The sequence below is a fragment of the Anticarsia gemmatalis genome, chromosome 1, assembly GCF_050436995.1.
Source record: "Anticarsia gemmatalis isolate Benzon Research Colony breed Stoneville strain chromosome 1, ilAntGemm2 primary, whole genome shotgun sequence".
NCBI lineage: Eukaryota > Metazoa > Arthropoda > Insecta > Lepidoptera > Erebidae > Anticarsia > Anticarsia gemmatalis.
In genome coordinates this window covers 1,925,513-1,948,066 of record NC_134745.1, presented here as the reverse complement: position 1 = coordinate 1,948,066, position 22,554 = coordinate 1,925,513, and the positions used below count along the sequence as shown (strand labels likewise).

Here is a 22,554-nt window from a genome sequence, read left to right as displayed (position 1 = left end):
TCTCCTCCATAAAACCACATAGTGTAAGTCGCATCTCTCTCTAAAAAGTAATTTCACAAAGATTGTAAAAGAGAAAAGTCGTACTCATTCACGATATTCATAAGTCCATTATCCCGAACGAGTAAAACTGTAGCTAGTAAAAAAGAAATGAACTGTGGAGTAGAAAAAAGTGCAACAAGTCCTTTGCTTTGACCTTTCACACCGATTAACGGATTTTTTTCTACGTTTTGTTGAGACTGCCCGCTGAATCCCGATGTGCGGCGGAGATAGCCGAAGTGACACGATCTTTGTTGAAAACTTGAATACTATAGTGCCTATCGTGCTAATAGTGTAACTGTTAAGTTGTGAAGTTTAATAAAAACCCTATACGTAGACAAAGTCAAAGTCAGGATGTCAGATATCTATCTGATAAATGACTATATGATAAATATCTGCTAGGTAAAGTGACAGCAAATGCAAGAAAACAAATGTCAAAATTCTATATGATGCTTTTCCAGTAGTAGTGAAACCAAAACATAAGTGATTACGGTTGTTGTTTAAACTTGCAACTTTTTCCTATCTCCGATACTGGTATTATATTTACGATACTCAACGATTAAGTTGCGGGAACGCGTCGTCAAGCTGTATACGAAGGGCAGAATTCTTCCATTGCTACAGAAATATGCGTTATGTATTCTCGTAAAACAATAAATAACAGTTTATTACCTATAGATATTTCACTTTTGTATAACTTTATTATTATTTATTATTGACGAAGTTCGGCCTTACTAAATCAAATCAACCTACGCACAAAGTTTCTGATAAAATAAACAGAAGTGGTTCTTATGACGAATCAAACAATTATTAGAAAAGCCGAAACAAATATTATTTAGTTAGTGATTTTTTATGTAATTTCTTTAGTTATAAACTTGTTATTTATTTATAACTCCACCTTTGTTTTCCGGAAAGTAGTGCAGAAATAAGTTAGTAACTAATATCTTGCCATTTACGTAATATACAAGAAATAAGTACATTAGACGATTCTCGATAGTTGCTAGGAGTTAAGTAACGTACCCGGTATAAGCTTGCTCCTGGAACTAACATCGTAATGGCAAATCGAGGGTGTATTTTATACTTCTAGACCAGCATTTTTGCAAATGTCCGGTAAACAAATAAGGTACCCTAATCCTTTTATTTTCAGTCGCGCTTAAACCCCCCTAAAATGAGAAAAAAAGGAAAAACGAAAACAAACATTCGAATTACCTTATTAATTTACTCGGTTTAATATGAATCACTTCACTAGGTCATCTTGTAGTTAATTAACCTTATTCATTGCTCATTCAAATCTACGACTACTATTGCAGAGTCTAATTAATACAGCATTAAAAGAGCCCACTTCTATTGACTGTACAACAAAAGCCTGAGCCACCCAGTGATTGTGTGAGTTATTCAAGTGTCGGCACAAAGACATCATTACGTTGAGTCCTCGGATCACTAATCATGTTAATGGACAACTTACTTACGTTGACGACATGTTGAACAACCTTTATTGGAGTTTTGCGTATTACCTTTTGAATACCTCGACTTTAAATGTTGAAGATAATGATTTGAATAACTGTTATGTTAAATATCTAGATTTTTAAGAGATCTCACTCGGCTTCTGTGGGCCGATCGGTAGCGTATACGACTGCTGATTCTAAGATTCTGGGTTCGATTCTCATGTTGACCAAATTTGATCTCTTTCAATTCATAACATTGCGCTAACTAATAGTAGCTCGGAATTTGATAACGTGCCCGGTATATGACTACAGGCTCGGCCTTTATTACTTAGGACAAACATTGCAAATAGTTGCAAGGGAAGGATGATAAGGGAAAGCAAGGAAACAAATACACATTCACATTTATAAATTAATAACTCTTTGAATCTCTGCTTTATCTGGCCGAGAATTCATTTTATCTCATTTAAATTAAACAGAATTAAAATATACCTATGGTTTTTTCTCCCGCCAGCGCCGCGAGCACAATACAGTTTCTTATAAAAGCTTGAACGTTTATACAGTTGCTAATCTTTTACAAGAGATTGAATGAAATGAGGTTATTTTATAATTACCCCCGAGACAAAGGTTTTTGTTCGCGTTAGTAATTTGTTTGAGGTTTTTCATTAAGACTTTTTCAAGCTTTTTGTTCTACTTTGTTTCGTAAATAGAAACTACTTTTTCCACCAGAAAATAGATTAAGATTTAGGGCTTTTAACATTCTATACAGGATTATCATGATGATGATGTGTATGTTTCGTAGGACATTTTAAATATACATACGTCAATCGTAGACACGTACTTACTACATAAGTATTAGACCCAAATGGAAGTGGAATCCATAGTACTTATTCATACATATAAATATTTTAAATATGAAATTAAAAGGTCTACTGACCTATCTGTCACGACTAAAATACCAAAACAATTTCAATGATTAAGCATGGAGACATAGTATGTACAATTCGGATAGCTGAAAAACTGGGTTCAAACATAGAGTAACTTATTTTTCAAAAATCATATCCGCAAAAAAATTGTACATGACCCAAATTACGCGCGCTTGGATCTAGTCAGCCTGTCACAAATAAATTCTACCGTAATACATTACACTAAGATGCATCGTTACATTCTCTAGATAGCTACTTGGTAATTCACATCAGGTCGTACTGCACTCTTGCACATATTTTAACTGTCCTTTACAGCTATCATAACTTGTAACCTTAGTTTCTCATTTGTAAATAGCAAGGAAACCTTACATACCTAAAAAAATTTTAAACGTTCCCGTCTTGTTCCGTGGGGAAGATCTGAGGACATTTCTCATTCCTGTAGCTCAGTAGGACAGTAATGAGTTAAGCACTACTAACCTTCGTCATCAATCATTCTGTTTAGTTTAGTTAGGAACAGTCATGAAAGTTCCTGAAATATTTGAATTTATAACGAGAAAATTAATATATGACTAGCTAACCCGCGCAACTTCGCTTGCGTCACTTAAGATAATCATAATTTTCCCCGTTTTTGTAACATTTTTTACTGTTACTCTGCTCCTATTGGTCGTAGCGTGATGATATATAGCCTATAGCCTTCCTCGGTAAATGGGCTATCTAACACTGAAAGAATTTTTCAAATCGGACCAGTAGTTTCCGAGATTAGCGCGTTCAAACAAACAAACAAACAAACTCTTCAGCTTTATAATATTAGTATAGATTAATATAAATATAATACAAAATAATTATAAATATTTACATGTACATTCAATTAAAATCGAACTATATACAAAAGATAAATACTAAAACATAAATATAACAAAGATAAAGCATCAAAAAATTTATAGAAATGCTACAAAAATTCGAATAAAATTATATTGCATTAACCAGTTAATATTTGATATAAAGATTCGACTACAATTGAAATATCTCACATAATACAGATGTTGTATTGTAAACCTTAATGTAATATTATCATTAAAGAAATACGAATACATTGTGCGAGATCACATTGTTAATTCAATATATTATGACATACATAATGACATAAGATGTACATATATGTACAGTCTGTGATAAAAGTTTCTGATAATTTTTTTATCTCTTTAAATAGGAGCCCAAAGCCAGTTGCGCTCACCGGTCGGTAAACGAACTGCGGGTTGAGCTATACCTGGCGCAGTTATGCCATAGATGGGTGACCGCATAGTGGTATTTGAACTGCGCGTCTCCGTGACTGGAGGGCACGTAAAAAGTCGGTCCCGGTTGTTATCTATTAAGATACAAATCGTTTAGCAAAAGGCCTTAGCTGTTAAGTCATGGTCGCAGGAGGATGTGTTAGTTATGACAATTTTAAAGAATTAACACTCCAAACGTATACATACTTGGAGACGAGTTTATGTAAATTGTAAAGTAAATTACCTATTTTTCCTTCAATTAGGCTATATACTACATGTACATATTGTACATATAGCCTTAGATATGCTTAGAAAAGTAACAGTACTAACAAGTCATCCATGTCTTTTTAACTCTAGTCTTCTTATTTGTCTTTACAAAGTCAGAACAAATACTGAACTTGTTTAAGTACATTTGGTGTTGACTGTACCTCGTAATGCATTCCACAGACTCGCTCCTGTAATATGTAGTCTCTACATTTAAATATTAAAATTACTTCGAGAGTGCAGACATTGTTATAACATACATTATCTTTCAGCTTTTGTTTTTCTTTCAATGCTTTGAAATTGAAATGTGTTTGACAATAAGAAGTTAAATTCTTAGAAAAAGATACGAAAATGTATGTAGATGGCAATCCCTTTTTTGTGATAATTCTATTTACTTCGTAGTTTTATAAAAATGACTTTATTTTTCGTTTTCCACAGGCTTTCATTGATGAGCACATTGAATATTTTTAGGAGTGTAATCTGTTGCAATCAAACATTACACGTTTAACCAGAAATGCTAGGCATAACTAGAAATGCTAGCCAACCTGTTTCTTCATATGAGTTCATACTATCAGTGATAATGTAAGTTAGTGGGCTGAAGGAAAAAGCAATGTATTTTGTTAAGAATATCATTTTCATTTTAACGCAACTCCAATACCTATTTTATACATTGTCAGCAAATGGTTCCGTTCTAAATAACAGTGTTTGTGACTTCTGATTCTTAGTTTTATTCCGTTTGCTATCTCTGATCGAGAAATATCTAAAGGTATGGAAGGCTGCCAGCTAGAGTTTGTTGGCACAACATACAGAAACGAGATAGTTGCGATTCAGAGATATAATGCTCAATGTCATCTGACAGTAACAGAAATATGATATTTAGTTATCTCTAAAGGTAGAATAATAAACTAATAAACTTAAAATCTTTACATTTAAGAACCAGAAATTCAATATTTGTATTCGTACAAGAAAGACTGATTTAAATACAATGTTTTGTTTCTTTGAAATACTGCATAGTCCCTAACCCGTTCTTAGCGTTGTACAACCCCCTCACTGACTCCGTCATTCGATCCTGGCCCAATTGTAGAACAGAAAAAGTACTTTTGTTAAAAAAAATACTCAAAATTGTCGTTAAGAAAGAAAGAGTCACACATAAAACTCTATATTCTTCTAGATTTTATAACCAATATCTCAAACAATATTTTCTATAGCAACCCTCAAACGTTCACAAGTGGTTTGTGATCGGTTTTCAGGTTACTCGTCAACCGGTTACAAACCACTAACGGTTAGCCGGCTGACGACAGCGTTCGCCTCGGCAGGCTTAATTAATGGCTATCTGTGTTTTACACGCGTGGGTTAGTCTCGAGCCCACGCATTGATAACGATAATGAGTTATTGTTACTCCTCTACAAGGGAAATGTGTTAGCTCTTTGTGCTTTCTGCGAGCCTGGTACTTCTGGTATAATTTGTCCGAAATAAGGTGACTATTAATGAAAGAAAGAAGTATATGATGAGGATTTATTTAGTATTTAACGTCGTTAATTAAGGGAGGTAAGAATACTACGAATAATACAATTAATAAGTTATGGTACACTTCTCTAGTGCTGCGAGGGTGGTTATCCGATAAAGTAGTGATAGCCATATGACATATTCTTCACTCCTACGCAAGTGTGGCTGAGGACTTAAATCTAGGCACATAAGCATCTTAAGAAGTTATAGTGCAGCAGAAATAGTTGTAATTTGCTGTAATGTTAATATTGACACAATAATTAAAACATTTATATATTTTCATCATGATTATTATCAGCAATTAAAAATACCATACATAACGTGAATAAATGCCTTCTGGCCGATATTCGACTACGGTGGCCGGTTTTATAAAAATCAGCGAACTGTGCAGGTCTTTGTATTTAGTGACCAACTACGGGCACAATATACAAGTGCACTCTAAATTCCCTCACTGTCAGTCCAGTGCAAGTGCGAATAACTGACGCAACTTCTAAACTTCGGGTAATTCTTTGTGAATTTTGTGACAGAAATACTTACTCAGGAATACATTTTTTGCCCCACCTGCGATTTTAACTCGAAACCTCTACAGTCAAAATCAGATTCAGTACAATATTAGTCTTGCAACGCAAAAGTTGAAAATTGATCACCAAGGGCCATTCAATTGGGCAGTAACAGTTACTCATAGTCACATATTAAGTGAAATGAGATAGAAAATGTTAACGACGACATGTTTTAAGGGCCATCGCAGGATTTTCCGCTACATGAAGCAGGAGCGCGTCTATTGATGGATAAAATATGGATCACTTACGAAGGAATATCTATTGATATCTTCTTAAATAAAATAGAATTAGAATGAAACCCCGCGATTTATGCTTTTAATTTTGCCAAACCGAGAATTTTATGTATGTACGTGTTTTTTTTATTAGCAGTAATAAATTGTTTTAGTCTGGTGGTTAATAAATTGTTATAAAAAGTACTAAATAGTCTCAAAAAAAATTATTGCCACTAAAACATAAATTGACTCTTGATCGCGAGATATAAGCAATACTTTTCAAGGACAATTAACTATTCAGCTCATACATAGTAATTTTATTAGTTTTATTTATAGTGCTATATATAAATGTTCGAATTAATGCACACTCCTAAATAAAATCATGCCTTTTAATCGCATAGGAGTAGGTGCAAACCAAAAAACGTCACTTATAACTACAAACTTCCCTTGCCTCATTTACATATTTACCCCGCTAATACAACATTTAATTTGGCAATATTACATTAAACAATTAGAATTAGCCGACTCTTGCCACTATATCCTATCAAACGAGTTCAAAACGTCCAGACTGGGAGCAAACAGCACAGCTGTAACAATAAAAATGGCTTTTTATTGTGCAAATATTGAATCAATATCTGATTCTACTCCACTTGCTTACGCTCAGCCAGTACTTTTCAATTAAGTTCTCAAACTTGTATAAAGTGTATAACGCCAATTAGAGTCTAAATGCACGTGTGGGGAATCGCTAGAATTTGCTCTCCAAACAGTCTCTGTTGGCTAAATTCGTGACCAAATATTGTTTTGTAAAAGAGAAGTACCAATAAATACAAATGCAATTAAATTTGTAGAATATTGTATACCACGTTAAGTCAAGCCTTGTTGCCCCCCTTTTAGATAAAGATTAATGAACGCCACTTTTTACGTGAGATCCTGGTGCACACTTAGAATTTTGGCTTTTTAAATGATTTTACAATATGTAAGTGAAGCTATTCGTAAATTTGGGATTGTTTCTTGTTAAGTTTTGTTGTTTCTTGCCTTGGGTTGGACAACCTCACTATGGAATATATAACCACTATGAAATACATACCTATCATAGTAATTTACAGTCTGTATACCCCGATATCTATACCTACATACTCTACAAATTTACACTTGCAAATACATTAATACGAACGTTATTTAAGTAAACCTCTACTTCTAGGTACTGTGTGAATTGCAACTATGAACTAGCTTGTAAAATACAGAATTCCGAGAAACGAGAAAGAAGTCTTAACGTGGTAAAAGTTTTCGAATGTAATATTCGTGTGTACAATGTTTCTACCACTTTTATTACTTAGTAATCAACGTTGCACTACATTAAGGATTGTAGAAAAATACACGAACATACAGATGCATTCAGACCCACATTATGTACATATGTATATATATTTAGAATGCCTACTCAAAGCTAATAAGCTCGCATTCACAACCTCACTTAACAAACTTCTCGTTTAAAAAATGCCTCTATCGCCTGAAAACTCCACGCACAATATGCAATGGAGTATTGTAACTTACTTGTCTGTTTTATTATTTCTCTTGATTGTTCCTAAAATAACTATCTTTATAATTTTTTGCCTATTAATTTCCCACTGTAAGGCAAAAGTCTCCTCCCAAATATAGGTAAGGGTAAAAACATAATAACATAAAACCTTTTTTTTAAACTAGCTTGCGACCACATCAAACAAAATTGAGGTACTAATGTTCTATCGCGGTAATCCTTCCTAAAAAGTATTGCTACACATTCACACTTAAAAAATTACACCGGTAAGTATCCATACACATACCCAGTCGCACAAAAATCAGTGAATCTCTTCAGAATATTTGAATATACTCAAACATCCCCGTCGTCGGTTCAAATTGGCTGGTGTTCGCCACATCTCAATAAGATTTCCTCTTATGAAATGGCTTTCCTGAATGTTCAATTTTATTACAATTTTCACCGCGTTCGACGTTTGTCAACAATGTTCTCAATTGTTTAGGTTTGGTTGGTATTAGTAATAAGTCATGTAACCAAATGTGGGTCATGGTTCGATTTCTCGACTGGAAAAATGTTTTCTGATTAAAATCCTCGGGTCTTGTGAATAGCAGTAAGCATTAATTAATAAGCAAATTAAACGTAACTCCAAGAAAAAATAATTTTTAGTAAAACCACGTAAGTATTTAAGTCTCTAAAATTAATCAATAAAAATAATAAAATAAAGTACCTACCTAAGTTACTATTATTTCAGTCAGCTAACATTACTACGGATTCTATGCTACGATCTACATATATCCTGCTACGAAATACGTAACCGTAGCCCACGGCTATGCTACGAGTGCTACGAGCGCTACGAGTTTGAGCGACGTTCTATGCGGGCGTACCCGAATGCTTTCAAAAGCATAGTTGTTGCGGTAAAGGCTTCGAATGCAAATTCTAAATGCGGTTATGTTATAACATACATGAGAAATGTTTGATGGATGTTTAAATTGAAATGTATTTCAATTTCCACGACGACAGTAGCGTAGCGATTAAGATGGTTGATTTCGTTATAACTACTCGTCATGTCGTCAATTTGATTCCATATAAAACAAATATTTCATGTCTGTGTCATACGAACATACTTATTCATGTATTTGTCAATACATTTTCGTTTTATTTTGTTAATACGCATGCGATAAAACTGTCTGTTTTAATGACAACGAAATAAAACAAGTAAAACATAATTTTAATTTATAATTCAGTACAAACATTACATTGCAAACATCACATTATCATTGTCGTATTAAACATGGACATATTAATAATGAACAATGATCGGAATCATTGAGGTACTTTCAATTTAATTGTTAATGACTTGTAAAGTAGTACATATTTTAATTGGTACATTAATAATGCTGTAATATTTTTATTTATTCACTCAGAATAACTTACACGATGGTACGATACGATAATTATTTCATAAAATTAAATATAGAATGTTTTGTGTATTTAAGCGTAATACAATTACCGTAGAATAATATTTTTTATTTGTACTCGCTGTGCAGGAATCGAATTATGTAAAGTGAAATATGCAGTCACTTAACAGTTGACGAATTCTTTGGACAACTCACACACAGTCATCGACTTATTAGACACTTGATATACGTTTAATAGTAACCAAGCAATTGATAAACATACAGATTAAGAGACAGTTTCATGACTTATGGTAACGTATGTGATGGAAAGAGTAACAACAAGTGTAATAAAAAAAAATCCATATGTTAAGTTAACTAACACTTATCGAGAACTGGTGAATCTGATTATTAGTATTTCTAAAATCATTTATCACTTCAGGAAACGTGTACTCATCATAATATAAACATTTGCGTTAATTAGCAGTTGAAAACAACACAACACAATAATGTGTCTAATTATTACCGTTAAAAGTGCATTCTAAATGAATTTCTATTTCATGCTAGCTTATTTCAAGCACAACAAACGGTTAGTTATCGTGAAAAGTTTATAAACAACGGCGGTAGAGCGGACAGGTTGAGAAACGAGCAGCGTTTCACTCCTGTTTGTAAGTCGTTGAAACTGTGCCAGAAATAGATTACGTCACGTTCTTTTAGATACCAGTTTTGTATGTAAGGAAGATGATAAGCCTGATGAAAGAATAATGAAAGATAAAATGTGTACTTTTTGCAGAATTGTTGTTTTTTGGTGTAGTATGTAGTATGTTTGTTTCCTGCGAAAATAGGTGGCGCCTTTTGTAAGTGATGTATTTAAAACAAGAAAAGGAAACATGCAACTAGAGTATCTGATCATGAAATAAAAACTTGTTATTTTATTTTAAAATTTTGTGAATATATCAAATGTACAGTCACGCCATTTTTACTGTTTTTTTATACGTATATAGATGGTTAATGATTCTGTCCATTGGAGCGAACGCTATGGGCAATAAAATAATAAATAAAATAAATTCAACCCATTACTGTCCCACTGCTGGGCAAAGGTCTCCTCCCGTAATGAGGGAGGGATTAGGCCTTGAGTCCACCACGCTGGCCAAGTGCGGGTTGGGGACTTTGCATGCCCTCAATAAATGTATTAAACAAATTTTTAGGCATGCAAGGTTTCCTCACGATGTTTTCCTTCACCGTTGGAGCATGTGACAATTATTTCTAATACACACATAACTTCGAAAAGTCATTGGTGTGTTGCCTTGGGTTCGAACCTGCGACCACTTGCGTGGGAGGTGTCAACTTATACCACCCGGCTATCACTGCTTCTGGGCAATGTAATTAATTATAGCCAAATACATCAAAAACTCTCTTTGGATCAACCAAATCTAGATTCAAAATTCATGTACATAAGGAAATAGTTGTAGGTAATGAAAACACCTATAACAAATGCAACTAAAACTATTTGTATTATAATGAAAATCACAATATCAATACATGTTTAAACAAAACCTTCTTAGAAACTACCAACACAATCAAATTATACCACATTACATTCAAATGACAAAACCATAACTAAACTATAGAAAACCTTCAAAAATACAGCATCAGAACTGCTCATGAATCAATCTTATTACACGAACTTCGCAGCGCCTCTCAGCGAAGGCCTCAAGTTTATTGCTGAGTAAACAAGATGGCTCTTCACATCTGCGACCCACTCGAGGAAAAAAACTAAATAAACTATCGAGTTATGATGAACTTGCAAGCTAGCGTTCATTAGGTGAAGTTTTATCGCGCCCTTAATTATGTATTGTTTGGGAGAAGGTGAGAGTTTTTTGGTTTTTCTTGTGGAATTTTTATGTTATCAAGCACTGTAAGTTTATCCTTGCATAAAATTGCATAACGCATGACCAAACGAATGTTACTCTACTGTTTCTAGGTATGTTTCTAGGCTGTAAAAAGTCATGTTTATTATTTCATTAGCATTGTAGCAATAAAACCGTTGAAGTCTAAATTTATAATGTGATTGAGACTAACGCAAAATTGGCGGTCAGTTGAAAGCCTGTTAAACAGTGAATCAATATTATATTCTTACTTAAAACTATAGGTACGTAACTGTGACGTCATAAAATCCCTGGAGTCTTCACCACGGAGACGGATAGGTCTGCGCCCACGCACCTCAGCATACATAATGTGAGTGCAATCACCTAAGTAATAGCCGTGGGTGTTAATACATTGTGTTTGAAAACCTCTGGGAAATCGCTCCGACTGAGTTCGTTAGCTGATTAATTGTACAAAATCTATTAGTTAACTACTAGTTTCAAGAATTTGACGTCATTGTTCTTAGTTCTGAGATAATTTATTTTCTTTTACATTAGCTTAACTGCTACTGTCTCAAAAACAAACTAAAAGGTGAACTTATAAAGATGGAACGGGGAGTATGCTGAATACGCCAAGAATCTGCCATTGGCCAAGAAGCCAATGGCTGATACGATAGTGAAAAAAACAACTTAAAATACTTGATCAGAAATATGCGTTTAACAAATGCACTAGTGTGTAATTTTACCTATATATCGCTAGGTAGGTATATCGCCTTTACCTGGTTTCAAGAAATAGTTATTGTTCCTAACATTCACTAGATAGTACTAGGTATTCTCGAAGCAATTTCCGTCAATTGTCTTGTAGTTGTATAAACGTGTGTCAAAACCACATCTGGTAAACCGCAAGAACTTGTTTCCGACGAGACGTCGTGCTCGTCTTCGGTTTGCAAACTAAAGAGCATCAATACAAGATAACGTATATGATCTTTAGTAAATAAAATAAGTGAAAAAGTATAAAATATAGAAACCTAGGGAAATTTCCAGTTCGTTATGAGAGCAACGAGAAAATGTTATCACTTCGACACTTCATCTCAGGAAAGGTTCGCAGAATATTTTAAAGCATTTTCGTCAACAAATCACTGTTAACATCAATCAAGCCTCATTAGACGAATAAACATTGAAGTAATATAACAGTTACTGTTATAAAATATTTGAAATAATCTGTCTTTGTTGTCTATAAATAAACTTTACAAAGCTAGGAGTAACAAGGCTTATCTATTGTGTATAAGCGTCGAGTTAACGGATTTACCCTAACTCTGATCGCGGATTACCCAAACTTTTAACGCGGATTACCCAAACTTTTTACGCGGATTACCCAAACTTTTAACGCGGATTACCCAAACTTTTAACGCGGATTACCCAAACTTTTAACGCGTTTACCCCACCTTTTAACGCGTTTTACCCTAACTTCTAACGCTTACGGGTAAACTGATATAAAGCTTGAGGCTAAATCTTTGAGCTCGCGAAACAGATTCGGGTAGTCTTGAATAAATAATGGTTGGGGGAATAATCGCGATGAGCGCTAAGCTGTTTTAGGGATTGTTCGTTAACTAGTGTAAGTTTGTTCTCAGAATAGATAACTAGCTTTCACGAACAATGAATTACTGGAAGATATTTGAGGGGTATTTACATAAAGTAAAACGTTTGGATGGCCAAAAAGTTAATTCTATAGTTATTACTTACGATGCTAACTTAAGGTTTACAATAATTCTTCATATTTCTTATTCTATTAGATCGAAGTTTTAAACGGAAATGTTACCTATCTAATAACAGTAGAGAAGAAAGAAAACAATGGTTGGGTAGTTCACTGATGCGTGCCAGTTTATACTAATCCGTATGTGAGTATTGTTTCAAAATTCTTACACCGACTATCAAAGGCTTTTCGTGCAATTTACCTCACAGCAGAAACTCCGTAACACGAAAACGCAAATTACATACACTCTCAGTACCTAAAAGCATCTCAAAATCAAACATTGTGTGGTAGAGGTACAAAGAAGTCTTCCTTATGTACATGCGTACATTTCATGTACGGTACGAGCAAAAATAAATATACAGTGACACTTTTTCAGTCGAATGAAGATGTGTTTATTTGTAAAAGTCAGGTAAGTAAATTCGAAATAATTACAAAATTAATTTTAAAGTAAAAACATTTTATTAATTATAATATTTAAATTGTTAAAATTAATGATCCTGTTTTACAAAATGTATGGATGTGAGTGAAGCAAGGGAAGTCTGTAAGGATCGTACCAAGTGGCATTCTTTGGTGTCTGTCTATCCCTATGGAATAACGGCGAAATAATATGTACGTATGTACTCCTCCTCCGTGGCGCAGTGGTTAAGGTGGTCGCCACGCTACTACCATCGCGGCGGGACGTCGTGGGTTCGATTCGATTTTTGTCCAATTTTTGTGTCCGTTATTTGTTTCTTTGTAAAAGTCCCTGCGACACAAGAGCAATTCTTAGTGCGGGAGTTGTCTTTAAAAAGGAAAATGTATGTATGTTTTGACAAAAATGCTTTTGAAAATGTGACAATGTATATTTTTGCTTCTGACAGTACATAAGCGTACACTCTATGTACAATAAAGCCATGACGTCACGCGTAACGCCTCAGACATGGCAAATATTTATTCAGCGTTTACGGCTTAGGGCCGAGTGTTTTCATAAACGAGTAAAAATAATTATTGTGAGGCCGAAATCCCTCGAAATAATTACTTTTGCCCGCTTAATTTACTCAGTGTAATGATGCGGTAAACCTCTTTATTTAATAACGCGAAGTTTTTGGTAGTTCTGTGGAATGAAACTAAATGATTATGTTACTTGTTGAATTGGATTCTATTTAGCCATAACTTTGTGTGCAAAATATACAGAGGAATAACTACTATTATCTAACTATAATTTAGTTATTTTTATTTCACTCAACTATTTAACTGAAGATACCATGTAGGCTTTTTATCTGGACGCTGATGTTATTTGTTTGAATACCTGGTTCATTACTTCGACGACTTTAAAAAAATGTGACATTAACAAGATCGGCTAGAATCCAGGGATAAATATGTACAGCTGCTGAATGCATATTTAAATATGGCAGAATACAACTTAACATTTATGTTGTATATTTTTCTCAGCGTCCAAAAATATTAACATTTCCCAATGTTGCGTATCTTAGACATTACTCAAGATTGTGTGCGTGCAAGTCGTGCTCCTCAGTTATGATAACGTCTGACATTAACTGCTCTATTTGTCACTTAGACGCTACAACTTATGCTATGAACGAGAAAAAAGCTTGACAAACTCTAAACAAGAGTCTGTGAGAATATTTTGAGTGCGCATTAAAGAATAATGTTAAAAATATTCTTTATAATGTTTAATGGTCTTTGTTTCCTTGACTTGGTTTTTCATGCCATTCTTAGTGAAACATCAGCAGATAAAAGATGGACTTTACAAATATAGGGATATCTACAGACCATTCGAACTTATAAAGTCACAGTTTAGAAATATAACTGAACATAGCAGCTTAAACTTTTATTTTCATGTTATTCAGAATGGCCGTTAAGCACTACGATCGGAATTGAGAAAGTCTTTAATGCATTGACACGTTCCGCATAGATCATTTAGTAGCTTCCTATCTATCAATAGATCGCAGCAACTGTTGCTTAACTTTAAAATTTACTCAGTGATAAAAGCCAAAAGTACGCCGTTTCTACTAGAAGTTCTCTAGTCTAATATAATAAGGCTTCAAAACGTAGTGCCGAGGTCAACCGTGCTAATTGTTATTCAGTCAATGTTTCTTACTATTACTTCATTAGCAGCGGCGTGGTTAGGTTTCATAATGTATTGGGGCGGCTTTGTGTACCAACAAATACAATTATATTTGTATGTATACCTACTGATATAAGTAGTTATTATTTTTTCTTAATTGTATGGATGTTTGAATGTTAGAAAAAGACTTCTTTGAGTCCAAAATCACTATACTTTTGTATAACGCTGCAAGATATGTCATTGCTATTATAGACCAGTATTTGAGTTCTATTTGCACCTCATGGAATATAAGTAACTTAGTTCCAAAAACCAACTATTTAAATCACCGAATGTTGTAATTGCAAACAAATTTGTCTATAATGTGTCTATGAGTGAACACATAACAAGACCTAAACTCAAAATTGCTAGCAATTAACAATCCTTCAATAAAATCATATTATTTTAAGTTGCTTAAACTTAGAAAAATGTATCGTTCATTCTTTTTCTCATTCTATTTTTGAACCCCAAATCACTTTATCTCAAATTAAATTTAATGGCATCCATTTGATTTATTCTTTACTTCCTTTACAGCCAGGACCTTCTAAATGAGTTGGATAAAACCTCGTTCATTCTAAAGCATTAATGGGACGGACATGTAAATGACTGGATGTGTTTTTGTATACGAATTACAGAATTTATAAATATAAAGCAGTTGCTATGTGGAAATGGGTTTATTTTAGACGTGTGAAAGAATTAATTTGACTAATGTTTTAGCTGTTGTTTTTTTTTTGGGAAAATTTGACACGCTATTTATTTGCTAAAAGGCTTGGTTACAATATGTTTCTTGTAATGTTACAAAAGTATGCACTAAACTAAGTATTTACCAATTCTTCCGATAAATAGGAATGAATAATTCAAGAATTACTCTCTAAATCTTTAGTCATGTGTAATGAGTATAAGTTTAAAACATCCTACTCTGTACATGATATAATTTTGCAAAATGTCGGTGTATTTAATTGCAAGGTTGCACCGTAGCAAATCAAAAATCGATGCGTATAATCTAATCTTACAGTTATAAAGATAAGATATCGAGCACATACACGTACTCCTTGCTACCGAATACCGTAATACATAAAGATTGACTTACCAAACCAAAAAAATTCAAAACCAGAGTTATTCAGCCGTTTCAATCCGCTTTTCCGCTCCACAGCCCACTCTTCCATTACACTAATTTATTTTACATTTAATATAAATAATTGAAATATAATTCACTTTGCATTGCGAAAAAATCGACTAAAATTCCATTTTATTTATGAATAGAACTTCACTATTTAAAAAGTTTTTTATTTCGAAAAAAGAATGTTTTGTATTTGACAGCACTAGATTTGACAGTAAAGACAGTTTATGAAGTTGATTTTTTGAATGTTATTCTGCGTGTTGTTTTGTTATGATTGGTCGTCGAGGTGTAGCGAGGGCGGGCGGCCGCGCGGCTAGGGCGGCGTGTTTTCAGCGCGAGAGGCGCGCGTACACTGAAGTCGACTGCAAGCTTCGCCTTTGTTAGTATAACATATCAATATTTCTACCAACGGACGTTGCGAATTTGTTTTCAAACTGTTTGAGCTTTTTGTGAATTAGAATTTGTTTTGTGTAGTCAGACGCATTTTTCAATATGTTGCGAGCAGTTTAATTTGAACTATACAAAAATGTGCCTACTGCGCTTCAAAGGCTTATTCATCAAATCTTTTCAGCTGAATAGCTGTAGGTGATTACAAAAATATTTGTATTGGAATATTTTTATTTACGAGAAAAACTGAATACAGCTTTTCAAACATAGGAGATTAAACATATGGGAATTGATACGAACGGATTCAAAATATAGGTACTGTACTTATGTAACTGTAATATGTATCGTAGTTTTGGCGTTACATTCATAAGCATTTAATAAATTTTGGTTTCAAAACATTACATGATAATTCTGGTCATGCATTTGCGAACTTTATGCTTATAAATTTGGCATAATTTCTAAAAATAGATCACAATAAGGATATTCTCTTGTAACCAAAGTTATATATTTCCGCCACACTTGTGCGAAGGGATCAGGGCGCGTGAAATCTTTGCAGATAACTCACTGGAGCGTTGATCAAAGACGTGATCGGATAAAGCATCTATTTCGGCGCATTACTGCCTGCAAATCTCGACTTAGTGGTAAGTGTGAGAATTTATATTTAGCTTTTTCGACTAAAAAATAACTGTCTTCATAATAAACGTCGTGTAAGCTCTGATTAAATCAAAGTTTTGTCTCTCTCACTCATATACAGTTTTACAATGGATTGAAAGAGACAAAATATCGTATAACTAATCAGAGTCTACAGGAAGTTTTTATAAGGCTGTTCGTATAATTATTTTTATTTGGAAGTTAGCGGTCAACTTCATGTCAATGTTGATTTCTTCCGATTGCTGTCTTGAATTTCTTATAAAAACCTACTACATATAGAAAAGAATCCTTTGTTCCTTATCTTCTGTAGTATTTTAAGTTTGATATTTAAATGGCCTCACATTTGATAAGATATTGCAAAATGGTTTTCAAATACAGCCATATCGAGACCAACGGAATAGTTTCAAGCTTCACTTCGTATTGGAGCTCAAATAAAATTCAAGTGTCGTAGTTTCGATTCTAATCTAATATTAAAAAAATAGTAGCTTTACTTTATTTTTACGATCTGTCCTCAAAATTCAGGAGCCAAAAGTTCAACGCACTAAGGACTAAAAACGTCTTTTAATTAGCTAAAACTTATTGAAGACTATAAAAAGTAAGTAATACAATCTAAATCTGTCTAGTCATTTCAGAGATTAGCTCCATCAAACTGACACGGGACTCCAATTAAAAACTTAATGTTGTATAAAAATTCATTGCGCATTCTTGAAGGAAAATTGTCATCTGATTGTCGGAGAGTAAATGGTTTGAGTGCTTTTATTTTAAGATGTGTTCACGCTTTTGGAAGTTAAGTGCATAGAAATTGTTGACCTGAGAATCAGAATTTTGGATGAAATTTTTATTGAATAACAATTTGTCTAACATACAGATTTGCTAAAATATAACAGTCTTATTTTGCCTAGTCTTATGTACCGCTTTTTTACTAGGATCAATAATTAATGGAAACCATTATTTTGTCATAGGACTATGATAAAACGAAAATAAACGATTTATTAGCAACCAAATGTTACACTACTTACTCACAGCAATAATAACTGCATAAAGCATTGCATACATCAGGACTATCCCGGACTATCTATATCACAAGTATCCCTGGAATATGCTCTTGTGATACATTCGTGCACCATCAGTCACGGAGTCAACACAGTACTTGTTGTGAACTAGATGAACGGCGGCGTATTGCTAAGCGGATTACAACAGATATTGTCGTATGCTGCATAGACTTAGTTGTATGCAACTTGCAGAACTACACTTTTAAAGTACTCTATAGCGTTTGTGTTATTTGACCGCAATTTTGTAAGTGAGAAAAATATTCTAGGTCCTAGTTTGTTTACAGTCGTGCACTCAAATATTATGCAGAAAATTGTGCTCAAAGGAGTAACCACAAACATTTATCCATGTTAGTTTTTCTATGAGTATTGCTGAAAATATTGACTGCGGAACGTAAGAGCAGAAAGCAACGTGATAAAAGTAAACAAATTTGATCTAATACGTGTTCTACATCGACTACCTAATAAGAACTTTATTATGAGCTTAATAAGACAATCGTTGCATTTGATTTCAGAATAAGATACCTCAATTATAGACTGCGGACTATTCTTAATGAAGAGTTGGTATAAAAGTCTGGAATACGAGTTTAATTTTGCCACGGCTACACCTCAGCAAGTTTTAGTACTTAATAAACCGATGCCAAAATGTAGAGAGGCCTAAACTCGAACTAATACAAGCATATTGGATTGAAGGCCATTAATTTTAGATTAGCGTTAGTAATCTCACTAATATAACTGGCACAACATCACACTGAACTCTGATAGTTAATAAACTATATAGGTATAGGAATTCTGTACTATATTGTAGAACATATTGGTCTAAGAGTAATATTGAAGGCAGACACCGATGCCATTCTGCCTACAATATACATGTACTTATGTATATTATATTAAGTTCCGTGCACATTCCGTAACAAAGTTTACGCCATTTTTTTAATTTTAATTAAAAAGCCTTGTACACTGTGCACTGATCAAGCTCAGTATAGATATTACACGTTAGTTTACAAAACTGTACCATAAACAAATATTTTTCCTTCATGTGGTTTATTAACGGATATTTGATCTGGATTAAAATCGTATTTATAACTTTTTTACACTGTTAAACAGGTGAGTGCCTTCATTTTTTAAATGAAAAGTTTATAAAGCACGTAAGTTCAAAAAGGCATATTTTATCGCCCTATAGTTTTATATATACCTAAAATTTACGATTAATAAGATGGCAGCTGTTACCAATCTACCTTTTGTTAAAGAAAACGACTTTATTTTACGACTTTTGATTTTTATAGCTTCTTATAAGCGGCCACTATTTTTGTTTCAATGTAAACAAAATTAAGTTGTTGCGTTACTTTAACGTTCATCATAAATTAGTAGTTATTAATTCTTTATAATATAAATCTATGATGTAAACTGTAGTAAAATTTAGGTGAGTGCCCACTAAATCTTTGAAGAAAAAATGCACTGCATTTGTGTAGTCTGTGTAGTAAGTACCTACTTAATCGATTGAATTTTTTATCATAAATGTAAGAGTGTCTTTGACATGTATGTTAAGATTTCAATTCTAAACTACTTACTGAATTGTCGACGAAATCTGGCGAGGTTAAAGATTGTCATTCGTTAGCAAACATAACCTCTGATTTTTACAAAAGCGTGGACAAGTATCAGTTTTTTTATGTGCGGTCCCGCATTTAGTTCCCGCAGTGCCCAACAATTGTGGAATTTCCGCAGTCTTCATTAAAAAAACATAATTAGTCTTTATGTCTCGTAGCTTTTCTATAAACTTCCTATATTCCCTAAACGTAAACTAACTCCAATACTGTCATTAGTACTGGCCGTTAGTTTTACTATTAATCACGATCTTAATAAAAACTATAATGTCCAAGCCTAACGACTGTCCCTTTATACAAATAGTCCTGACTCTTCATCTTATTTGCCATTGGAATATCACCCTTAACTCAGTGTATTAGAAGTCATGAATTATTGCTTCAGTCAGGTTAGTTTCTGTGTAATAATCTGGAGTCATATAAACGAATCACTTTTAATCTAAATTCGAATTTATGCTTCCAGTAATAAGGTTGAAATTTGTATGTCGATTATACTTGAACCCACTATAATGTAATTGTACTTATGTCTCATGTACATAATGACTTAAGCGGTTATTTTGAGTCTGTGCTCATCTCATCATCAAGGGTCAATGAAGGTCTACTTTGTATCTTACTCGTAAATCCTGTTGTAAAGCTCACGAAAAATGGCACTTTTAGTCCTACGTTAGGTTTATTTTCTTCTGGATGTCGTCATTATCTTAGCCTAATGCTTAAACTCACGCAAGTTTGTGTTGGTAAGAACAATTTTTTTTTAAGGTATTATATTCGAGATATCATAGATGTGTGGACGTAAATGAGGCAAGGAAAGTTAAATTATGCAGTAATAATTGAAGGTGCTTGGAAGCTTTTGAAATTGGAGAATAATATGTATGATGTTGACAGATGGCTAATTAATCACTATAATTGTCCATTTATGGTTGACAAAGAAGACCAATGGCCAAGCCCAGTTTTCTGACAGAATTCTATGTATCTAGTAAACTACAAACTACATCAAAGGTACTGTGAAACGATTTTCAGTCTCATATATCTACAATCCTAATTAAGTCTAAATCGGTGTCTAATTTAATTTAACGACGTACTTAATGTCAAGATTTTCGCGACGTCGTCGATTTTCCACATTAGTTATGCATTGATACAATCTATAGCCGATACTTTACGATCACCCGGTCGCCCGTAAAATATGTATTTCAATATTTTCACGGACATGCCAAAATGTAAGTATTTACGGCGGAGACATTGCTTTTGTTTTGTTTTGTTTATACAAATTGCGTATTTCAAGGTCGTTTCGAAATTTTAAAGTAAATATATCAAGATAGGTTAAGTTTTACTGAATAAAATTTTCATGATTCTGTCAGGCACTTAGGTTACAATTAAGATAAAATCTATGCTATAATAAGAAAAAGTTTAACGTCCCCCTACAGCACAGGTCTACTTCCGTAATAAGGAACGGTTAAGGCTTTAATTCACCGCGCTAAGAAAGTAGAAATATAGGACCAAAAATCCAGACTATACACAGGAGCACATAAAAGTATCCCTATATACTTACTTGGGTATTATCCTCCCAGGCTTTCAGGAAAGCTCAAAGTGTATACACAAGGACGTATACGCGGGCCAAGCTAAGTATCTAAATAATTGACAAGACTAAAAGACCATTTATTAAAATGACTCATTTCACGGTCCATGTGAAACTTACTTTATAACTTCTACATCTCTTCATAAGAAAGTTTTTAATAGAAGAGTTATATGCTATTATATCTGGTTTAGTGCCAAACTTGAGACAGTGTGCTACGTTAATATTCTTGAAGTTTAATGTCCTATAGCAAGAAACTGCTGCCAAATGCAATGTCTTTCATAAACTAAGTTACGAATGAGAAATAAAGTGATGAAAAGTTTGAATTTAATTGGCGCTATTTCCTTTCAACTCGTTTATCAAACTTTTTAGTGGATATACAGCCCATTTGAGGCTTATTTTGTTTACAATGTAAAGCATACATTAAGACCATTCTGAAACGCGTAAGTAGAAGTCGCGTACTTGAAAATTCTAGACATCTCTAATGTTTCACATCGCTTTCGAAAACAATGCAAATAGTACTGAAAATTCAACTACATTATGATAAATAGAACTTGCATCGTTCATATAATTAATTCGTTAAATATAAAGGAAGAGCTATATATTGCTCTATCAAGCGCGCCACCAACTACTATAATTAATACTTTTTAAATTTATTCTATCGCGATTGGCCATAGTTGTCCTTAGAAAAATAATCGGCTTTTAAACTAGCAAGACGCTTAGTTAGCACTTTAAACCACCCGAATGTCCTATTAGTGACCGGTCACAATTTGACGACCGATATTAAAACTTATCGGTCCCTTTTATTTGGTACGATTAGTAAGTAATTACTCTATTCATTCTGGCTTGTACTATATTATTTTTAGCAAAAAATATTCTTTAATTATATCAAAAGCCTTTGAAGTTACGGTGACATCTGTGTCATTATATTTTTAATAATGAAATATGTACTTGTAGGCTTTAATTTAAAAATGAAATAATTGGATGCTTCTGCATAAAAAGCAAATATATTATAACTAGCTGACCCGCGCAACTTCGCTTGCGTCACATAAGATAATCATAATTTTCCCCGTTTTTGTAACATTTTCTACTGGTACTCTGCTCCTATTGGTCGTAGCGTGATAATATATAGCCTATAGCCTTCCTCGATAAATGGGTTATCCAACACTAAAAGATTTTTTTAAATCGGACCAGTAGTTCCTGAGATTAGCGCGTTCAAACAAACAAACAAACAAACAAACTCTTCAGCTTTATAATATTAGTATAGATAAGCTTTTTTACTTATTAAACTAATTCGAAAGAATTTATATCTGTAATAAGGTAAATAGTGAAA

At 33.5% G+C, this 22,554-nt stretch overlaps 1 protein-coding gene across 1 annotated transcript in view; it reads right to left on the bottom strand.

Moving 5' to 3' along the window:
- The window catches only part of LOC142977222 (uncharacterized), an 82,778-nt gene extending 66,480 nt beyond the window's left edge, over positions 1-16,298 (bottom strand). Inside the window, exon 1 of the mRNA XM_076121369.1 lies at positions 15,934-16,298. The gene's annotated coding sequence lies outside the window, so the exon portion shown is untranslated. The remainder of the gene's footprint in view (positions 1-15,933) is intronic.
- Positions 16,299-22,554: the final 6,256 nt, after the last annotated feature.